Below are 24,461 nucleotides of genomic sequence, written 5' to 3'. Positions count from 1 at the left end.
AATGTTATCATAAATTGTAAATTATAATACTGTATGATTTTTTAAATGTTATGTTGTTGAGTTTCTTGCCGGTTTCTTCTCAGCAGAACCTGCCTTCCGAACCGGCGGTAGAATCTTCACAAATAGTCAACTGACGTGTCAAAAGTACTTGTAAACTGAGCCTACTTGAAATAAATGATTTTTGATTTGATTTATTACCTCATATCTTCCAAACCGCTGAACGGATTTACGTAATTAGGATATCGTTACATTTGTCTCAATAACCCAAGTGTTTTTAGATAGGTGAAACAAAAAAAATAACAAGACGACTGTGAGACGCTATAGACTCGAAGTGCAATTACAATATGGGTATCAAATTCAAAAACTTTTTGTGAGGATTCTAAAATGGTATAATATCATGTCCATTATAAAAAAACCTACATCTGTAAAAACGTTAATTTATTTCTCTCTGTTTCCATATTTTTCTTCATAAAATTTACGTAACTCAATTTTAATTTTTTTCAACTATTAATTTTAATTGTTATTACGACCTATACTTTGTGCATAATGTGGCTACCTTTAATTAATAGTACATTATGATATAAGTGCTGTAATTTGAAAATTATAGCCGAGGCGATATTGCAAGCTCGAGCCTTGGCGAAAGCTATAGTAAGGAAGCAAAGGCTGTAATTATCAAAGCGCACGTATGTCATACGACGTTTTATAACACTTTTGCGAGGAAACACACTTTGAACACATTTTCTGAAAATGAATTTGTTGATTTTTCTGTTTTCCATATGATGACATTTTGATGTAATCTTAATTTTTTTTTTCTTTTTTTTCCCGTATGGAAAAGGCAAAGATATTATATCGTACAGCCATGTCTTAAGTATTTACATTCTGGTGTCATCTTAGCATATCATTGTCATTTTTGCATAGCGAAGTACGCTCGTTTTTTTTTCGGCAAATGCACCAAATACAGCCAGTATTACTAGCTAAAGTAAATTAATATTTTTGTGTTTCTGTTACAGATACAGATAGTCAAAATTAATAAAAAGAAAGAATTAAATGTTTTTCTTTATTATAGTTAACCTCACAAAGTTAATTTTATTCATAAAATGTTGAGCACTTTTCTGCCATAAAACCCTTTGCTAAGTCTTAAAAAAAGTACCGTTCGTTTTTATTTACAGCCGAAACCCTGTTTCAAAAATACCGCTAGTGACTCAAAATATATTAATAGTGTAACTTTATAAACTCAGTTCAAATACTCATGTGTAGTAAGTTTTAAAGAAGTATTTTCAAATCAAAATATAACGATAAGTTGGTATCCCCGGGCAACTTGCTAACTGAAACTTACACTGTTCAAGTTTACAAAACGTTTGTTTTTAATATTCTCAAAGTTTTCACAACAATCACACGCCTCCAACATCAGCGGCTCTCAAACTTTAAGCAATTTAAAGTTTATACTTCTTGTGAATTGTTAAAATGTATAAACTTGACAAAGGAAGTAGCGACTACTCTTTTGGATTAACTACTACTAGTCTGGCAAGTTTGTTGATAACTCCCATGATGTGCGGGTGACAGGGGGAAAGACGTTGTGAAATTGTGCGTGCGGGAAAGTGACGTGCATCAGTCGTGGGTTTTTCATACATCGCTAAACGCCCCCCGGCCCGAGCGAAACATCGGGAGTGTTACGAACGAAGTTGCCAAGCTATACGTGCTAGTGGATGACCTCTGCCTCCGATTCCGGAGGGTGTAGGTTCCAATCCGGTCTGGGGCATGCACATCCAACTTTCCAGTTATGTGCATTTAAAAAAAATCAAATAGTGAAGAGTGAAGGAAAAACATCATGAGGAAACCTGCATAGGTACTGAGAATTTTTTTAATTCTCTGCGTGTGTGACGTCTGCCACACACACAGAGAACTGTGTGTGTGTGTTGGGCCACTGCATTGTGGTCAACCGCGCCACATATATTTCTTTTTACTCTGACCACGCTGTTTGTCCATCATTGACAACCCATATTCAGCTCACTGTTAAGCACGAGTCTCCTCCTAGAATAAGAAGGTTAGGCTAATTATCCACCGCGCTGGCTCAATGCAGGTTGGCAGTGTGTAAAACACTTAGATAATTAAGAATTCCTTCACCGTGAATTTGACGGCCTCCGTGGCGCAGTGGTATGCGCAGTGGACTTACAAGACGGAGGTCCTGGGTTCGATCCCCGGCTGGGCTGATTGAGGTTTTCTTAATTTGTCCAGGTCTGGCTTCGGCCGTGGGTAGTTACCACCCTACCGACAAAGAAGTACCGCCAAGCGATTTAGCGTTCCGGTACGATGTCGTGTAGAAACCGAAAGGGGTGTGGATTGTCATCCTACTCCTAACCAGTTAGATTGCATCATCATTTACCATCAGGTGAGATTGTAGTCAAGGGCTAACTTGTACAGAATAATAAAATAAAAATAAAAAGCCGTTTGAGACACGTGTTATTTAATTTCTTAAAATGCACACAACTGTAAATTTGGAGGTAAACCCGGGACCGGATTCAAACCTACTCCCTCCGAATCAAAGGCAGAGTCATATCCACTGGGCTATTACGGTTATTTATTTTACTGAAACCTAACCCAGGTCCTAGTGATACGAAACCACAAGCACTGCGTCGAGATAACCTATAGTTATAATTATTGAAGAACGTTACAAAGTGTCACGAATCACGCAACTGTTGTCATTAATTAATTAGTGTCTGTCTGTGACCGTTTGATTTATGTTTATGAGCCATTAGCATGGATCGCTGTTTGAAGGTAGTACGGTGACTTAGTAGTAGGTATCAGGTACTGTACTACTAACGATGGAATCCATAGACTTACGGCCAGTTTCTTCATCGCAAGTAACAGTCAAATTAACGTCATAAATCAAGTGACGGTCTTATTTACTGAAAAATAAAGTCTTCTTTACTACTTACTACTTTTATTGTTACTTTAGCTTTACATGAAGAAACTGGCCTGGAATGAAACTTAGAGTTTAACAATATAGATATATATATTTAAGTTTAACAATATAAATATATATATTTAATTCATAGACGTTGTAGGGACACCCCCAGGGGATAATTCAGCTGCTGAGTGTCGAATTTAACCTCTATTTGTTTCAGAATATGACACTCAGTGTCCCCTGGGTGGTGGTGGTGGAATGGTACCCTGGGTGCCCCTACAATGTCTATGAATTCCACTGTTAAACTCTCAGTATTTACCATCATCATATTTCTAAGGATGTGACTATTTAGTTATTCTTAGTTTCCCACAAACTTTCAAATAGTAAAATAAAATCACTGTGTATTGGCAAAAAAGGTTTACTCATGCATTTTTTCTTCTTTTATAACGACCACTCTCTATAACGCCATAAAATGAACAGTCCCTTTAGTGTCGTTTTATAGAGTTTACACTGTATTACACAGTATAAGTGCCATAGATTCCTTAATGGGAGCTCACCGGGGGTTTTGTGAGAGCGCTGTGCGATTTTTACATAAATACATACCCTAGTTATATACCTTGTGCACGCCACTGTTGGTGGTATATCTCCATGCCTCTAAAAGCACGTTAAACTGTCTCGGATATATTTTACGTACATATAGCTATAGCACTTTCATCCCATCACGACGTAAGAAATAACGATATTTTCAATTTCGCCGCTATTAGTCGACTAATATTATACATGCGATAGTAAGTCTGTCTGTCTGTCTGTTGCTTTTTCACGGCTAAACGGCTGAAACGATCAAGATGAATTTTGGTATAATGGTAAATGGGAGCAAAACATTTTTTTAGGTAAACTAAACTTAGATACTTTTTGGCCCTAAAATAAAAATAGAAGGGGGTGAAAAGGAGGTTGATTTTATAGAAAGTGCTTCATTTTTAGAGTTACAGTTTCAAAAATTTGTTCATCAAAATAATAAGAAATATAATGTGATTTAAGAATTTTTAAAATTCAACTCCTAAAGTAGTGAAATATGGGTTAAAGGTTTACATTAATTTCCTCTCAGACAAAGTCGCGAGCGTCCGCTAGTAATAATATACTTTTTCCTTACGAAATATATCGTTAATGCAGACCAGACATGCAGGAAGCGAACCTAAGACCCAATGAGTTATTACACTTACCACTGGACTTACGAGGCAAAAACAATGAGAGAAACAATTATAAGCCTACTTTATTGAGAGACATAATAATCGCAACAGAATATATATCCTTTAATTAACAATGAAAACCATTTTCCCGAAAACTCCGTTCATTAATTAACCTTACTCGTAACTTAAAGAAAATAGCACTGAAAGGTGGGGATTTACCTAAATTGTTACTTAACAAAGTTTTTGGAACAAATTGGGTCGAATTCATTAAATATTAGAAGATGGAAAAATAGCTTTTGTTTGGAAAAAGTCATGATTTGTGACCGTCAAAATTATAACTGACAGTATTAAACCGATTTTACTGGGACTTTTAAAACTATGTTTTGGGAAAAACATAGTTCCTGTGAAATTTGTGAAAAACTGATTTTAATTAAAAACATTTTGAAAAACTCTTCCGTTTTCAAAAACTATTACAACATATTTTTTTTCTCGTTTCAAAGGAAAAAGAGAACTACTAATTTATGTTGTTGTTGGATCAACCCATATACAGCTCACTGCTGAGCTCGAGTCTCCTCTCAGAATGAGAGGGGTTAGGCCAATAGTCCACCACGCTGGCCCAAGGCGGATTGGCAGACTTCACACACGCAGAGAATAAAGAAATTCTCTGGTGTGCAGGTTTGCTTACGACGTTTTCCTTCACCGTTTAAGACACGTGATATTTAATTTCTTAAAATGCACACAACTGAAAAGTTGGAGGTGCATGCCCCGGACCGGATTTGAACCCACACCCTCCGAAATCGGAGGCAGAGGTCATATCCACTGGGCTATCACGGCTCTAATCTATGTATTACTACCTAATTCTCTTGACAGATATCCTTTCTATCTCTCAATTCACTCCTCTCTCTGTCCAGAGAGCAGAGTGGCAGTTTGATACTGTGACAATGGCGTTAACGTAAACGCGAATTCCTATGGAAATGAAACAGCGCCATCTAATGGCACTACTGTACTTCAATTCCATATAAATTCGCGTTTACGTTAACGCCATTGCCCCAGCGCAGGATAGCGAGTAATTGCAGTCCGCGCGGGGCACTTTGACTAACATCGTCTACTACCCTTAGGCCGAAAGGTCTCAGCCCCGAAAGGGGCTGGAAGAACATGACCGGGGGAACAAGATCCCCCGCGCCTTACCCGGGCAAGGAGGCGTAGCCTCGAGGCCCGTACCCCCACCTGGATTTTTGTCCGGGAGGAGATGACCTGCAGAGAGCGTTTACGTTAACGCGATAGTAACAGTATGAAAATATTGAAAACTCTCTTCTTCTTCTTCTTCTTCTTCTTGATGTCGCGGCTCTGCAGATCTCTTGAGGTCCTGTATCACGTTGACCGTTACCGATCTATTGTGATCGCCACTGACTAGATATCCCCTCCAATACTGGTTGCTGCCAGGTACAGCAGCAGTTTCTTGGCTGGGATGTGTTTCACCTCCTCTGGATCCATTGTGTAATGCCCTAAGTGGAGGTTGCGTTTATGTATTAGAGCTGGGCAATTGCATAAGATGTGCATAGGTGTTTCCTCTGCCTCTAGGCAGATTGAAAACTCTCACTAGGCACACTGTTTACACTTAATGAAGTTAAACTTCTGTTCTGTAAATTCTGATTCTGTAAAGTTTTAAAAAGTAATCTAATAAGGAGTGTCGTAAAAGTATCAAAAATAGCACTAAAATGTCTAAAGTAAATTAGCCTGAATCACCGAAGTAGGTCAAACTGTAACTTGACTACAACTAAGGTAATATACGAAAACTTTTCCAACATTAACTTTTATTAGTACTAATGTTTTCGAAAGGAAGTGGTTTTTTTCGACAAGTTACCGTTTTACTGCGATCATAAAAATAATTTTTTTTTTTTAGATATTTTTTGTATTTTTTTTGTTTTTTTTTACTGAGAAATATTACAATAGGGAACTTAAGCCAACTTATCCTAATAATAATCTTAATTATTATCAAATCGCAGCCTTAAATGAAATTAATTATTTTTTTTTCAGAATTTTTTATGATTTTTTTTTATTGAGAAAGAATAGAATACGGAACTTAAGCCAACTTATCCTGAACTTAAATATTATCAAATCAAATTAACCACCACAGTTTCACGAGGCAGAAAAAAAATTTTTTTTCAAAAATATAACGTGAATTAAAAATTTCTTTCAAACTTTATAACCAACCCATTTTTGAATAGAATTTTCGATACCACTTTACTAAGATGATATGTATTAACACGTTCGCTGCGGCACTGATTTTCCTGTACTTTCCCCTGGTGCGGTACGAGGTTTTTTGACCTCGTACTAAAACTTTCTGTGGTGCAGAACGAGGTTTATCGACCTCGTAACTCTTAGAGACGCATAATCCTTTTCTACGTACGAGGTCAATTGACCTCGTACCGCAGTGAACGTGTTAAAGTAAATTGATAGTCCATGTACAAATTTTCATTGCGTAACTATAAAAACGAAACATAGTTTTCATACTATACTCCGTCTTGTAAATCCACTGCGCATACCACTGCGCCACGGAGGCCGCGTATAAGAAGGAAAAATTGTCAATACCTTTTATGTAATATGATTTAGAAACGTAATAAATAGACGGGTACAAGAAATAGAAAGGGGATGAACGTAAACGGTGTTTTTGTCCCCATATAAATTTATTGCTCCTTCCAAATGTTTACATGATCGCATATTCGTGAGGAAATTCTATACTCTGTTGATTCGTACGTCTTTTTATGGTGATGAAACGAAGCAATGCTGTGTAGGGTTATGTTTTATTGAGGTTTTTTTTATTTATGGTGTTACATCCTTATTCCTTGGTGAACATGTTGTAACTTCAGACCACAGATTAAATACTAATAGGCAGATAGAGCCCACGGAACACGTTGGTGTCGTAGTCGCTCCAAATACAAAATTCATAAACGAATACATTCTCAAGTCAGTACGACACGAAGCGTTGCATCAGTAATTTTCAATATTATTCAAGAAATATTTTAAAAACTGTTCACAAAAACTAAATACATAAGATGGAGTATTTTTTTTTGGTAATTATTGATTATTATATTCATTTACGTTTATTTATTTTATTTTATTTATTATTCTACAAAAAACACATTTAAATTAAGCATAACCATAGTGCAACACAAACCACTGTTGGTTTTACTGTACACTGGTTATTATTATTACATAATAAAATATTTAAGAACAAAAATAATTAACAAACAAAAGAGAAGAAAAACCAAGAACAATCATTAGCGGGTAGTTAAATAAATGATTAATTTAATTGTTGTTAGTGTGAAATTTTGAAATACCAAGTATAAAAGAAGTTTGTATATGCAGATGTCAAGGAGACGCGTGAGGTTTTTTTATGGGTTTCGCCTGCTTCACCACGCTGCTTGTAAAGACTCATTCTGGATCATCTTTATTCTGTGCTTCAGACATGAATATTACAATCACACCATCTTTTAAAACAATAATCATCCATGTTTAACCACACTCGCTCCCGTGTGTTTAGTTCGAACCTATTGTACTCTATAGAAACATTCTGAAAAGGCGAACGCATTTTAATTTGCATGCCGAAACATGTCGAGAGCAGGCGGTAGGTACATTTTTAACAACACTCGTAAACCCCTGGTTCGGGGGTCATTTATTATTTAAGTGTATCGAATTCACTCATAAAACTCAGTACTACAGGTTAGATAGTATAGAGACGACTAACAAAATTTAGTTAGGCTGTATTGAGGCTACAGCTTTCTATTTCCTATTTTGGTATTTATTATCAACCTATTATAATAAACATTAAATCAATCATGCCACACAAAAACTAGCGAACGCCTGCGAGAAATTCAGTTTTTAACAAATCCCGCGGAAACCATGGATTTTTCCCAGTTAAAAAGTAGTAGTAGTCCTATGTGTTAATCCAGATCAAAATCCATTTATATTCTAAATTTCAGCCAAATTGCTTCAGTAGCCGCAGCGCAAGTAGCTAACTTTCTAATTACGGTTTAGAAGAATTTCTTAAAAGAAAGAAAAACTTCATAGCTCAACCTAGCTCGAACCTAGAACCTCGTTATGCAAGACCACGTACACTGGACCAATGATCATTAAGACGAAGAAAATAAAGCCATGCAGCCATGCTATACCTAATCCAATGCTTGCTTTTCCCAATCGAACACAAATAAAAATGCTAAAATCACACAAATCATAGCACCACAAAGTTCAGAATATTTTCCCGAACTATATCACAACGTATTTTGCCGACTTATCCCCTGAACATAAAGTTCAAGCAATTTTCACTTCAAATTCTTATGCAATACAGTCGATATTACCGTGGAGCGGGAGACTTCTAACAATCAAAGAAAGGATGAAAGCTCTTTCCATTGTAGTTTGTTCGATAAAGAACATAGATAGTCCGGTTCATCCTACCGTAAGGAACTTTTTCTAGCACTTGCATAAATATTTATTATACTAGCGACTAGTAACCGCCTGTGACTTTGTCTGTGTATTTTTTAAGGCTTTATTAACAGGTATACCTATTTCAAGGGTCTTAGCACACACATCATATCATCTCAGGAAGGGATCGGCGCCGTACTAACTCGAGTATTCTTTATATGAAACTCTTTACTGTAAAGCAAACGGGGTAGAGTAGGGGTAAGGGTAGGGAAGGAGTAGGGTAAGAGAAGGTGTATGTGAAGAGTAAGGTAGGGGGTAGAGTAGGAGTTGGGTAGAAGTAAAGTAACCCTAAATTTTGATTCTTCTACCATCACTAAACCTATTTTAAATGAGAAGGGTTAAGCCAATAGTCCACCATGCTGACCCAATGCGGATAGGCAGACTTCACACACGCAGAGAATTAAGAAAATTCTCTGGTATACAGGTTTTCTCACGATGTTTTAACTTCACCGTTTGAGACACGTGATATTTAATTTCTTAAAATGCACACAACTGAAAAGTTGAGGTGCATGCCCCGGACCAGATTCGAATCCACAGCCTCCGAATCGGCGTCAAAGGTCATATCCACTGGGCTATCACCTATCCTAATATGGATAGGTGATAGCCCAGCCCTAGATGTCCATACAAGAGGCCTATGACCAGCAGTGGATGTCCATCGGCTGATAATGGTGATGATGATGATGAATTTGGAAATGATAACATCTTTCAGAACGCTTTTCACGCGAGCTCAAGTTGCACTTGTTCGGTGTTTTCCTTTATTATACAAATGGATGTTGGGAATTTGGATATCTTCTTTCCCCAATTTGGGGAAATTCGCAAAAATATGAGGGGAATTAAGGAAATAGGCATAGGCAATGTGATTGTAGGATTGTATGACACAAAACAAAAGATGTCTCATAGAGTGGAGGCCCCAGCATACTGTCCATGTCATGTCACCGTCAACATATCCGGCCACAACGCGCGAGCCTGCACGAAATGCAACTGTTTTTTTACTAACGTTTAATTAACTTTCTTTGTAACTGTCTGTTTTGCTGATTCAAATAGTTTATTTAGCGTTCCGGTATGATTCCGCGTAAAAAAGGATGTCCCTAGGACCTGTATAAAACGCTTTGCGTCTTCTTTTTTCATACGCACGGCTAAGGTTTGGAATACCCTTCCCAGGTCTGTGTTTCCTTATTCTTCAGAATAACTTGGGCATCTTCAAAAAAAAGAAAGAAAAATGCGTTTATTTCGAAATTATGCCACACATCACAATATCTCCAGTACACCATCACATCCAGGACAATACCCTGCGATGTGTGGCATAACCCAGCAAATGGTCCCAGCTCAGCAAAATGCTACGTGACCATTTGAGTTTGGACACGTAGCGCTGATTTTCAGTTGGAACCACAGATTTGATAACGCCACAAAAGTGTGAATAGGCACCTTCTAGGCAAGCGTGTCCCATCTTGGACTGTATTAACACTTACCATCAGGTTAGAGCATGGTCAAACGCGAGCCTATTTGCATAAAAAAAGAGGTCGTCAGCAGCCTGTATCCGTCTACGCCTTTTTTTGATTTTGCCGGTAGGATAACTAGCCACGGCCGAATCCTCTCACCAGCCCGGCCCATTCAGGGATCGAACCCAGGACTTTCGTCTTGTAAATCCACTACGCATGCAAAGAGTCTCGGAGCCCGTCAAATTTATTTCGATAAAGTAGTCGACAAACACCGACGAAATCGAAAATATCGCTTCATCTTTTTCCTGAAACGAATGAAAAACTTAACACAAAATTAAATTATTCCAACGAATTGCGGACCTCCTCTTTGTAAATCAAAATGGAATTATGGTGTATGAATTTCAAAATCCTATCTACATTTTCGAGTGGACCGTGAACCGGCCAATCCTAGGTTTTATCGAGTCAATGACAATGGGCGGCTCTCTATTGTAACTTGGGATTATGGCTCGAATGTGTCCTATTTTTAACCTGCCTACGTCACAGTGAAAACGTGTTATTTAATTTTAACCCGACTACGACAAAGCTAGAAGGGAGGTTTATGATTTTAGCTGTCTATGTGTGTTTATATCATCGATTTAAAATCGGAAACTTCTTATATAAATACTAGCAGACCCCGTTTCCGTGAGAAGACAGGGATGAAATGTTGCCTGTGTAGGTCGCTCATAATGTAGCTTTCAATTGGTGAAAGAATTTTTAAAATCGGCAAATCTAAAACTTTTAAAATAAAAAAAAAAGTTTCAGAGCCTATTCAATGCATACAACAATCAACTATTTTCGCTTTATAAATATTAGTAAAAATGTATTTCTCTAAAAAATTTCATAAAAAGAATAAAAAGTGTGTCCAAAGTTTGTAAGGGACAAAGGCAAATAGCATTAGAATGATGGCGACAAGTAATTTGTACATCAAAGTGACGAGTATCTCAATTGGAACGAGATCTGAATGATCGAGGTCCTTGTTTATACATTTGCCGACGAGGGGAAATGAAAATTACCTATCTATAGAAATCGTCTGTCTATCTATCTATCTAAAAGGATCTATTTATCTTTCTTAATTGATATAAAATATATACCTGTTAAAACTTAAAAGTTCCCAGATTACGGGCGGTATTAACATTCATTATTCATGTTATTGTGGAGGGGAGGTATCAGTGTTAGTGTAAATAAGAGGGTATTTGATGACTTGAGCTCAGTTGTTTGTTAGGCAGTGTGGACACCGTCATGCTGCCAGTCGCGTTGGTGATTTTGTGAAACAATGTTTTGTGTTGTAAGTATTTATCCTACTAATATTATAAACGCGAAAGTTTGTATAGATTTCTGTATGGGTGGATGTTTATTTGAATGCTTGTTATTTTATTTATTTATTTTCTTAACTTGAAATTTAATTCGCTAGCTTAGCACTATAACATAATTAACTTAATTATATTCACCTAAATATGTTCATATAAACATTACTTACTATAGCAAAGTGTTTTCGAGTAAACTAGTCGACGCCCCACTGTTTTACCCGTGTAGTTCCCGTTTCCGTGAGAATCCTACTAATATTGAAATGAAATGAAAGCTTGTATGGATGTGTGTTTGGATGTTTGTTACTCTTTAACGCCGCAACTACTTAACCGATTTGGCTGAAATTTGGAATGGAAATAGATTTTACTCTAGATTAACACATAGGCTACTTTTACCCCTGAAAAATTCATAGTTTCCAAGGGATTTGCGAAAAACTAAATTTCACGCGGACAAAGTCGCGGGAGTCCGGTATTTGATCATAAATTGATCATAATTTAATCATAGATTCATAAACAATCACTTGATTGTTTATGCATTCTGAAAGGATCCTTTAAACCTAATCCCTAGGTCACAAGTCCTAGGACCTGCTCGAGGTGTTTCCTCTACGACAATATAAGGGTTTTTTTTATTCTTTACAAGTTCGCCCTTGACTGCAATCTCACCTGATGCTAAGTGACGATGCAATCTAAGATGGAAGCGGGCTAACTTGTTAAGAGGAGGATGAAAATCCACACCCCTTTCGGTTTTTACACGACATCGTACCGGAACGCTAAATCGCTTGGCGGTACGTCTTTGTCGATAGGGTGGTAACTAGCCACGGCCGAAGCCTCCCACCAGCCAGACCTGGACCAATTAAGAAAACCTCAATCGGCCCAGCTGGGGATCGAACCCAGGACCTCCGTCTTGTAAATCCACTTCGCTTACCACTGCGCCACGGAGGCCGTAAAACACGCAGGTCCTAGGTCTTGGGACCTTGGGATTGGGTTTAAAGGATCCTTTCAGGATGTATAAACACAATCACCGTCGCTGCTACGCGACACGTTACTGCTAGGCGTCACCTTATCTATTCGTATATGCAGCAACTACATTTTCAGGAACCAACACGAACGAAGAGCTACACTGTGCCCGTGCCCAGGGCCCCCATTCTCATGGGACCCCAAAGGAATGACAGAACTGACTTTGCTCAACAGAAATCTCAAAAGAAACTGTTATCGTAATCGTAACCAAAAAACCAGTATAAGATCATTAACCAGTACTTAGGTATAATTCGCAATTTTACTTTCCAAAGAGGCCCCAACTTCTTGTGTGCCCAAAGACCCCCGCCTATTTTAAGACAGCGGCGCCTCTTCTATCTTAGTCTGCATCATCGCTTAACATCAGGTGAGATCGTAGTCAAGGGGTAACTTGTCATAGAATATAAAATATATTGCAAAACTTTAGTGTAGTCATTTCTGAGATGGTATTGAAAATTTCGCTGAGCTTTGGCGTTGAGACTTGAGAGAGATCCGTAATGCGCAAGGTGAACGATGATTTCATGGTTATCTGATACTAAATTCTATGTCTGACAAATTGATCCATGCGTCACTGAAGGTGACTGAAGAACTGATGCTTATTTGGCCCCAAGGTATGGGTACCTCGCCATGGGTGAACAATGGTGTGTATTTCCAACAAAAAAATATGAAAACAGAAAAGTTTAAATTATTATCAGCTACAAGAGAATCGTAAATGACTTAACATAGTTTTTGTCCGCTTGTTTAATTATCATTTGTTTTAATTCTTTACAAGTTAGCCCTTGACGCCAATCTCACCTGATGGTAAGTTATAATGCAATGTGAGATGGAAGCGGGTTAACTTGTTAGGAGGAGGATGAAAATCCACACCCCTTTCGGTTTCTACACGTGCCGGTAGGGTGGTAACTAGCCATTGACGAAGCCTCCCACCAGCGAAACCTGTACCAATAAAAAAAACCTCAATCGGCCCAGAAAATACGCTACTAGCGCGCCATGAGCAGGCGAAGGTGCTGTGCACTTTGTTATTTAACATAGAGTAATTAGATTAATTTTGGATTTAAATTGTGTATTGTAGAAATAGTGTAGTTAGTTAATTATAGTCTAAAATTGTTAGCAGAATTACGGAGCGACATTATCATCCTGTGATAAAGCTTCTAAATAAAGATTTAAAAAAAAAAAAAAAAGGAGGTCGTATTAGAAACTATCTACATTCTACACATTATAGGTCTAGACATAATCACACAGCCTTATCTAAATGTAGCAATAAGATGGACATATTCAGGAAGACCAACACGAGCGAAGCACAGACTCAAAGTTTGCTATTGGGAAACTTAAACTCTGTCGGCTCTGCTTCGATATAGCAAGTTTAATACAGAATCAGTACATACAAGTGGGAATATATTGCAAAATTTTAGTATCTTTTTTTTTAATTTTGAATATTTCACTGAATACTTGGAGTTTATTTCCACCACGCTGCTACAATGTCCCACCAACCAGTCACCAATCTAGGCTTCTATTGATAGTTTTTTTCGGAAAAAAAAACTCAATATATCCAGATTTTTTAACGACTTAAATGAAAGGAAAGCTCAGATTTTCATATGCCGAACCCAGGACCTCATGATCCAAAATCTCATAGGGCAACCTTGAAGAATAGTATGTTTTTGTCAAATGGTGCCTCATCACTGGTATAAATAAATGTACCTAATGTACAGAAGCCAAGATCCGAGAGCCGTGATAGCCCAGATTCCGAAGGGTGTGAGTTCGAATCCGATCCGAGGCATGCAACTTTTCAGTTGTGTGCATTTTAAGAAATTAATTATCACGTGTCTCAAACGGTGAAGGAAAAACATCGTAAGGAAACCTGCAAACCAGAGAATTTTCTTAATTCTCTCTGTGTGTAAAGTTTGCCAATCCGCATTGGGCCAGCGTGGTGGACTATTGGCCTAAGCCCACTCATTCTAAGAAGAGATTCGAGCTGCAGTGAACCGAATATAGGTAGATAATCATGAATAATGATCCAGTAGATCCAGTAGATCCTTGGGTAACCCCAATTTTTACAACAGATCCGGTAGACTGCTTTCCATTGATATCTACTTTCTGAATTCTATTCATCAAATAGGAACTCAGCAAGTTTAGGGATTTATCATCAATTCCGTAGTAATGTAGTTTCTTGACCAATGTTTCATGATGCACACAATCAAATGCCTTGGATAAATCACAAAAAACGCCTAATGTGTTCTGTGACCCAGGCTTCAAAGATGTACAGAAGAAAGAGAGTTTCTTTACGTAAAAACATTATAGTCCGTATTAAAGAATTAAACTGATAATGATGAATACTGTAAGTTTTTTTTGAAACAAGAAAATACCAATTAAAGAAAGCGAGAATCTATAAAAATGGAGTCAAGTCAATCAAGACGTAAACAATCGTAAACGGAATCGATATCACAAGAATCGATGTGTAATCAAGGTCAGAGATAGTCTCCTCTACGTATTTATGGGCAGAGAGCACGCGACCATGTTTGACGTTTATCGTTTATGGTTTCCGAAAACTGTGATATAATAAACTTGTCAATTGAATGACATCGACCTGCCTAGTTTATTTTTGACTAATAGACGCCTGTGACTTCGCCCACCTGGAAACCCGGTTCTGACTTTGACTTTGACTTTAATTTTACTTTGACGGCCTCCGTGGTGGCAGATGGGAGGCTTTGGCGTGTCTAGTTATCACCATACCGGCAAAGACGTACCGCTAAGCGATTAAAAAAAATCTCTTATTTGAGACTGAAGGGCTTTGCACAACATACTGTACAGGGTGATAGCTGACATAAAGTTCTACTAATTTTTTTAACTTGAAAACTTAAATATATTGGCTATAGGCTTAAATATATTGCGTTATAGGCTTAAATATATTGCGTTATTTTTGTAGGCCTTGATGTCGGCTATCACCCTGTAGAGTATGTCGTGCTATTTGCGGGACACCTGTATATGTGAAAATCTGTTTTAGCCCCAAAAGTTCACATTTATTATGTATGAACTTTCGATATTTATAAAAAATATAATCACTTTTTGCTATAAGTTTTCCTATTTTAAGAAAACGAAACGAAAAACATATTCATATGGAAAAAAAATCAAAACCTTCGTCATTTTCGAGTTACAGTGTGACGAACGAACATCAATGATTTTAAACGACATAGTTACCTAGATTGCCTGTCTAGCGGTGACTTCTTACTGCTAAATACTGACTATAGCTTGGCAAGTTCGTTCGTAACACTTCTGATAGTATGCACGGGCCGGGGGGCGTGTAGCGATGAATGAAAAATCCATGGCAAATGCGCCTCACTTCCCCGCACGCACGATTTTACACCCGCGCAGTCTTCCCCCCGTCGCCCGCATATCATGGGAGAGTCATCAACGACAGCTGCAGCCTGCAGCGCTATCAGCATGACATCATGCTGATAGCGCTGCAGGCATGTGGGCTTATTGGATGGTGAGTGGCTAGATTAATACTTGCAGTAAATTTTTGTCTGTTTATGTATTTAAAAGCGTCATTTATATTTATGTAGTTTCGCGGTTCGATCAACTTAAAGCTAAAGCTGGAGCAAACTCACAGCTTCTTTTCATTTAAATCTGATGTAGAGAAGAAAGATCCGAAAGGCTGGAAAGGCTTCGGGCCATGGCTAGTTACCACCCTACTGACAAAGATGTACCGCCAAGCTATTCAGCATTCCGGTACGATGTCGTGTAGAAACCGAAAGGGGTGTAAATTTTCATCCTACTTCTAACAAGTAAGCCCGCTTCCATACAAGATTGCATCATCACTAACCATCAGGTGAGATTGTATGAATGACTAACTTATAAAGAAAAAAAAAGTCACGCGAACGAAGCCACGGTTTTCAGCTAGTAACACAATAAAATACCAATTAGCCGCTCCAAAAACCTACACAGCCTACTGTGGAACCATATCAACATGCAAAATTATTGTACACACGACAATGAAAATATATCATAGCAAAACCGATTTTCCCCCCAAATAACATTTCAATATTCAAAACACAATAGCATGGCTTAACAATGCAATACTTACAATATAAACGAGTAATCCAATACAATAATATCACTTAGTTTACACTTGCGCGGGTAAAATTAACTTTAAACCGGCACACATCCGTTCTCGACGGTGGTTCAGACCATACTGGTTGGGATTTCAGATTTCAGAGACTTTCAGGACCCTCATCGTTAAGGGATGTCTACATTGGAGACTGCATTATCAAATGTCCTTTATATCATTTGAGATTAACATTCTTCCAAGATATATTTAGTAGAATTCGTAGTAGAGTTGTAGAGATAGGGTTGGGAAGTTTATGAAATACTAGCAGACGTATTTAGTGTGGAATTCGGTTTTCACAAATCCCGCAGGAACCATGGATTTTTCCGGGATGAAAAACCTTTGTGTTAATCCAGAGTAAAACCTATTTCCATTCCAAATTTCAGCCAAATCGCTTCAGTAGCCGCAGCGTAAAGGTGTAACAAACATAATTACACACACAAACTTTCGCTTTTATAATATTAGTGTGATTAGAGCCTTAACGGTGAGCGGTCGGACTCATTACCGAGGGGTGGTGGTTCTATCCCCGCCCTGTTGGTCTATTGTCGTACCCTACAGTCTTTCCTGACTAGTTGGAGGGGAATATTGGTCATATTTAAAAAAAGATATGGCAAATATTCCTTGAAAAAAAAAGATTTTAATTTATTTATTTAGCATTGATGCATATACTTACGAGTAGATTGGTATGTATATAATCCATCTACTAGTCTCATAGCACGTTGTACCGTCAGATTTTTCTTAAAGGCAATATCAATGATAATTTTATACCATAGATCGGTTACGTCCCTACAAAATTACCGCAAAAAGTGATCCAAACAATAGCCTTTTACAGCATACTTAAAATAATAAATGTGAAAGTGTGTGTGTCTGTCTGTCTGTCCATCTTTCACAGCAAAACGGAGCGACGAATTTACGTGATTTTTAAGTGGAGATAGTTAAAACGATGGAGAGTGACACAGGCTACTTTTTGTCTCTTTGGGATAGGGTAGGTAGGTAAGAAGCGCAAATAAGTTAAAGCGAAGTTTGACCGGGTTCCCTAGTAGGTATAAAGGAAAGCATTCGACATATTGCCCAATGATGTTAAATACTGTTAGATGTGTTACTAGATCATGAAAAATGAGGCGCTCAAATGGAAATGTCCACATATCAATGTTAGTGTTGTGGTCAACAATGAACGTTATTTAAACAAATAATACCTAAATATCGTCTACAATGTCGAGTTGTGTGTTCTGGAAGTGGAAAAACTATATATACATAAATAAATAATGGAATTAAAGAAAAAAGAAAAGCCTATTATTCGGATCACTTTTTGTGGTGATTTTGTAGGGACGTAACCGATCTATAGTATAAAATTATTATTGGGCTAACCACTACACCAAAGAGACAATTTATTATTACATGTATTACATGAAACCTGAAAAGAAAACGCTCTTTTTCAACCAATCGTGTAAAAGTGAACGTGTTTATTCTCAAAGGATATTTACAGGTCATTTTTTAAAACCTGTAGTAAAATACTTATGGCAATCATTTTAAAATGTCACGATGGCGTGTGTTAGAATAATTAAAATACAGCACTTTTGTTGCGAGCTAAGTTCGCTGAGCTAGTACATAGTAAACTGCAAGGTGACTTTAAGATCTTAACTTAATTAGTTCTGTTAACATGCTAATTATTGTAATGAACTCCCACGTCATACAAGCTAAACTATGAATTTCAAAAAGTATTAGAGTTTCTGACTAGCGTTTTATACGCGCGTATAAGTTTTTGAAAGCACATGTATATCGTTATCAACCCATATTTGGCTCACTGCTGAGCTCGAGTCTCCTCTCAGAATGAGAGGGCTTAGGCCTTAGTCCACCACGCTGGCCCAATACGGATTGGCAGACTTCACACACGCAGAGAATTAAGAAAATTCTCTGGTATGCAGGTTTCCTCACGATGTTTTACTTCACCGTTTGAGACACGTGATATTTGATTTCTTAAAATGCACACAACTGAAAAGTTGGAGGTGCATGCCCCGGACCGGATTCGAACCCACACCCTCCGGAATCGGAGGCGGAGGTCATATCCACTGGGCTATCACGCCTCTTTCTTTTTGCCAAATTTCATATTAGTATATACATACATGTATATGCTTGTATATATATACTAATATGAAATTTGGCTGGAAGGTAGTCTAAAGTTAATAGGTATCCACTAAGAACGGATTTTACGATAGTGCCGGATTAAAGAGGTCTAAGGGCAGACGGTATCGCGGGCGTCCGCTAGTTTGATATAAAATACATTTCATCCAGTAAACAGATGGGTGAATGTCGTTTCTAATTCTAATCTTAAGCTAACGCCTTAAACTGCATAATAGTATAGAAGCATGAATGTAGCACTAATAAACTTCGTTAAATGAGGAATATCTGACTATATCTGCTTAGTCCATTAGAATAAAGACTAACTAACAACACAATTATAATAATCATCATCCTAACAGCCGATGGGCGTCCATTGCAGGACATAAGCCTTTTGTAGGGACTTCCAAACAGCCGCCTGCATCCAGCGAATCCCTGCAACCCGCGTCATGTCGTCAGCCCACCTGGTAGGGGGTTCGACCAACACTGCGCTTTCTAGTGCGGGGTCGCCCTCGCCACTCCAGCTCTTCGAACTATGCGCCCTGCCTATTGCCACTTAGCTTCGCGACTATGTCGTTGGTTCTTCTGCGGATCTCCTCATCTCTGATTCGATCACGCAAAGATAAGCCTAGCATAGCTCGTTCCATCGAACGCTGTGTGACTCTGAGCCTTTTAAAAATAATAATAAAAACATTTATTACTGTTATACAATACAATATGCTTTTAATAATTTCAATACAATATTATTTGCTAGCCAGCAGTTTTAAGTACCACTCTGGTACTTATAATATGTGATATAGCATCAAAATGTTTATTCATTCTGTCGTGAAAGTGCACTCGTTCGTTAATTAACCATTAATGAGTCATTACCGGGTGAGCGGTCGCGTCCAATGCTGTGGAAACTTACGTTGAGCTTTTAAGCCTTCCATTTACTATTTCAATTATACCTATAATAATATATAATGATAGTACTCCGTTATCCCTTGGCAAAGACAACTGGTGCGCCTATAGTAATTAGTAACTCAGATCGTGTGGTAATATGGAAGAGCAAGGAGTTGCATGGACGATTCTACAAGGCCCTTACTAGGCCGGATGTAGATCAAATAACATCTGTATCTTGGCTGCAAATCGGTGACCTCTTTGGGGAAACCGAGGGTTTTTCTAATACACCTGATATAGTGCTAATCGATCGGTCAGTGCGTTGTGCAATAATTGTTGATATTACAGTTCCACATGACGATAATTTGGTTAAAGCTGAAAAGGAAAAAGTATCAAAATACTTGGACCTTGTTCACGAGGTTACTGCCATGTGGAATGTTGAGTCAACATGGTGTTATTGTCCCGAGTTGTTTCAGTCAATGGTCTTATAGGAAAAAGTTTCGACCAACATCTTAAGAAGCTTTCACTTAACTGTTGGATCAAGAGTCGGATACAGAACAGTGATTCTTGAGACGGCGCGTATTGTATACTTAGTAGTAACTTTTAGTAATAAGGCTATTGTTTAATTTTTTATGTGTATTTTTCTTAAATAGAGATTATTATTATTCCGCACTCTGGAGCCCTGACCACCAGTTGCTTGGGCACTCAAATGTCTCGCAGCGGGAGGATGGATTTTTTTTACATTTTTATTAGTGTTTTGTATTATATTTTGTATGAATGACATTGTTAAAAAATAAAAAAAGGAGAAATAAAGAAGTAAATAAGAGAAAATTAATAATGGCCGATGGCCTGACCGATCGAGTAGCAACAATTGCACTCTTGTATATTAGTCACTAACTGACGCCGTGCGGTTTCACCCGCGTGGTTCCCGTTCCCGTAAGAATGCGGATAATATTATAGCCTATAGCCTTCCTCGATAAATGGGCTATCTATCATTGAAAGATTTATTTAAATCGGACCAGTAGTACTTGATATTAGCGCGTTCAATCAAACAAACTCGTCAGTCGTTTATAATATTCGTATAGATTCAAATCTCTACTAGTTATGGAAGAGCGGAGCCGTCCGTCACAAGTTTCAGTAGTAATACTGTAAACTAAATGGGATGGTTCCAATCACTCTACTGGTATCTAAATGTATGTAACCTTTAAATAACTAATAAACAATTTATATAATGTTTATGAAAACTGAAAAAAAAATAATAATATATATCTTCATTTGAATTAAACAAGAAGCTCATAATTGTTTGAATAAATAACAACCCCACCAAGAATAGAACACGTGACCTTTTGACCAAAACCACTACACCAAAACGGTTCTCCCGTACATTAGAGTAAATATTCTAAAACGACGCAACAATTCCCATTGCGATGGTAATCATAGGTCGCTTCCAACGATCGAGGGTGTCCTAGCAACCGTTGCTAGGTAACTGCACAGAGTAGCTATCTTCCAATAGGACATTACGAGATTTACGGAAACCGGAATTCTCGAAATGAAATCCTCAGCGTATGCTCCGAGTGCCCTGAAAACCCTATCCTAAAGTATTGGCTTACCGTGCATCGCGACAGAAACAGGAAATAAAAATGATTGCTCTCCTAGAGAAATGTTGTAACGTACCAAATAGTTTAATAATGTACGTACGTACCAAATAATTTATATTATTCGGTTCTTTACTGTTGACTTATTACTTAATTAATTAATTACTTTTATTTATTATGTATTTGTATATTTTAAATGGGTTTTTTAGCCTGAAATAAAGACATATTATTATTATTATTACAAACGATCTTTTTTTTGAAATAATCTCAATTACATCCTAAGTAATCAATTACTTTAAAAATTATTACCATTTTATTCAATTTATTTTACACTAATTTTTAGCTGGTGGGAGGCTTCGGCCGTGGCTCACCACTCTACCGACAAAGACGTACCGCCAAGCGATTTAGCGTTCCGGTACGATGACGTGTAGAAACCGAAAGGGGTGTGGATTTTCATCCTCCTCCTAACAAGTTAGCTAGCTTCCATCTTAGATTACATCATCACTTACCATCTGGTGAGATTGTAGTCAAGGGCTAACTCGTAAAGAGCAAAAAAAAACTAGCGGACGCCCGCGACTTCGTCCGCGTTAATTTAATTAAATCTGTTTAAGAGAAGTTTCGTCCGACCTGTATGATAAAAACTGGGATAACTCTGCTAATATATGTGATACCAATATAGCCTATAGCACTCCTCGATAACGTAGCATTCTACTGGTGAAAGAATTTTTGAAATCGGATCAGTAATTCCGAAGATTACCCCATTTAAAGAATGTTACAAACTTACAAACTTTACCTCTTTATATTATTAGTATACATTTATTTTCCAAAAAAATATAACATTTTGAATTCACTTGTGATAACTCTAAAATCCGTATTGCTTAAACTTATAATGAATCTGTAGAGAGGTCAATTCTGTACATATTTCACTGACATCTTAATGTACTAAACAACCGAGGAGCAAGCGTCGTAACACTTTGGTTTATAACAGTAGTTGTGCAGATGACCTCCATTTTGGTTCAACTTACTTTTCGGGGTCTATACATAATAAAAAAATGGATAAAAGTAGCAAGCTCTGATGTACAACTACTCTGTAATCTTAACAGACGTCATGTCGCCAGACTCGGTCACATCAGTCGCAGATATGAATTGCCCTAAAATTATAAGAATTGACGAGAACAAATTTAATGTCTGTCTCTGTTGTCTAGCTACTCTATATTCTCAGTAAAATTCACGTAACTAGATCAGTGTTTAATTACACTAATATCACTCTAATATTATAAAGGTGAAAGTTTGTTTGTGTGTTTGTATGTTTGTTCTTCATTTACGCTGCGGCTACTGACGCGATTTGGCTGAAATTTAGAATGGAAATATATTTCACTCTGAATTAACACATAGGCTACTTTTCATCCCGGAAAAATCCATGGTTCCCGTGGGATTTCTGAAAAACTGAATTCCACGCGGACGACGCGGACGAAGTCGCAAGCGTCCGCTAGTATAATCTAAAGGGCTAACTGTAAGTCAAAGTCAACATGAATTTAGGCTTAGTTTACTAGCACTTTTGAAACGCCAGGTTATTAAATAATGGTGATAATTAAAGTAAAAAAACTGAAAACAAAATCTTAACTTAAAATAAAATCCTTTAAAGTCATCTCTGTTGTGCAAATTATCTATATTCTTCGAAAAAAATCTATAATATTAAACATACATATTTATAAATCGTTTATTATCGAATTTTCAACTAAAATACCCGTTCAGGTATAGAGTAGATGCAAATTTTTTATTATATTACAAACCCAAAAGTAAATTTTGTCTGTCCGTCTGTAACCATTGCACGGCTAAACTAATGAACCGATTTTGATGAGGTTTGGTAAAGAGATAAACGAAACTCTTTACCAAAAGTATACAGAAATTTAGAGCAGAACATAGGCTTAGAGTATTTTTAGCCCGGAAAATTCATGATTCAACACTACTAATACTATAATGAGTAAAAATACATTTACCTACTTACGAGTATCTTTGCCAAAATCTATAAAAGTTTATACTTAATTCATATTTTATAAAAAAAAGTACTCTCTGTAGTAAGCTACTCTATGTTTTTCCCGGCAGACGACATGTCGCCAAGCTAGTTCCGGAAATTTGCAGGAAAATCAATGAAACCATTTGATATTATACCTATTAATATCAAATACAAATAATTTTGCTTATTTATTTAATATAAGGAACTTAATCTTTGTAACAAAAGCGTATTTCAGTTATTTTCATTTTAACACAAAAATTAACCGATTTTCATGGAAAGTAAGACCAATCTGGATCTCTTTCAAGCAAAAAAAACTTTTAGAATTGATCAATAAATGACGAAGTTATGAGGTAACAAATATTTAAAAAAAATACGCGTAAAATCGAGAACCTCTTCCTTTTTTGAAGTCGGCTTAAAAGTGTGAGTCGAGCCCGCTCATCAAGGGTTCTGTACAAATATTTAAATACCTACTTACCTATTTGATTATGATTTATGTTTTTAATGACAAATGAGCAGTTTTTATGGCCAGGTCTTCCTTAGGACACGGAATATGGAGCTTAGACCCACCAAGCTACTCCAACTTCGTCCACATGAAATTCAATTTCTCACAATGCCTGCGAGAACAATGGATTTTACCGGAATAAAAAGTAGCTTTTAAGTTCCTCAATAACCTCCACTACATTTCACTGAAAATCCCATAAAAATCGGTTCTGCCGTTACAGGGATTAGCTCGAACAAACAGAAAATATATACTCTTGAGAAAATACAGTATTTTTTTAATAACAGATAGACACTTCAATTTTAATTATACTAGTGAAATTTAGTTTTTCGCAAATCTCGCAAAAACCATGGATTAAAATGTAGCCCATTAATCCCGGGTATTATGTATAGAAGTTTAAAATTTCAGCCAAATAGGTTCAGTAGTTGCGGCGTTAAAGTTATAATATTAGTAGGATGTATTGATGTGAATTATTTAAGCTCTGTGTGTTGGCTACTCTACATTATCTACAGACGTCACGTCGCCAGCTCCCGGGCGTTTCGCAGGAGTCAATGAAACATTTAAAAAAAAAATTAAGCCCTTTATTGCGGACTCGAGCGCTTTGCCCATAAAAAATAATTATAGTTTTTATCTTCCGAGACATTACGGATCCGGATGCTAGGTATAATATGACTAGGTAGTTACGTATACAGGAATCTTCTTTTGATTATAGATTTATTCTCAGTTTTGATCAGAAAGTAATAAACACCTACTCATTATATACAGCAACGAAAAATCAATTAGGCTCGCCATTAAAAATAATTATTAATCAATAAAAATTGCAATCACAATACAGCAATCCATTCAAATGCAATTAAAAATACAAGGGAGCCATTTTGGAA

At 37.1% G+C, this 24,461-nt stretch overlaps 1 protein-coding gene across 1 annotated transcript in view; it reads right to left on the bottom strand.

Annotated features, from left to right (window-relative positions):
- Positions 1-16,555, bottom strand: part of LOC112051057 (obscurin) — a 169,919-nt gene extending 153,364 nt beyond the window's left edge. Inside the window, exon 1 of the mRNA XM_024089519.2 lies at positions 16,452-16,555. The gene's annotated coding sequence lies outside the window, so the exon portion shown is untranslated. The remainder of the gene's footprint in view (positions 1-16,451) is intronic.
- Between the last annotated feature and the right edge of the window lie 7,906 nt (positions 16,556-24,461).

The sequence above is a fragment of the Bicyclus anynana genome, chromosome 18, assembly GCF_947172395.1.
Source record: "Bicyclus anynana chromosome 18, ilBicAnyn1.1, whole genome shotgun sequence".
Classification (NCBI taxonomy): domain Eukaryota; kingdom Metazoa; phylum Arthropoda; class Insecta; order Lepidoptera; family Nymphalidae; genus Bicyclus; species Bicyclus anynana.
This window is presented reverse-complemented; position numbering and strand designations above follow the sequence as displayed.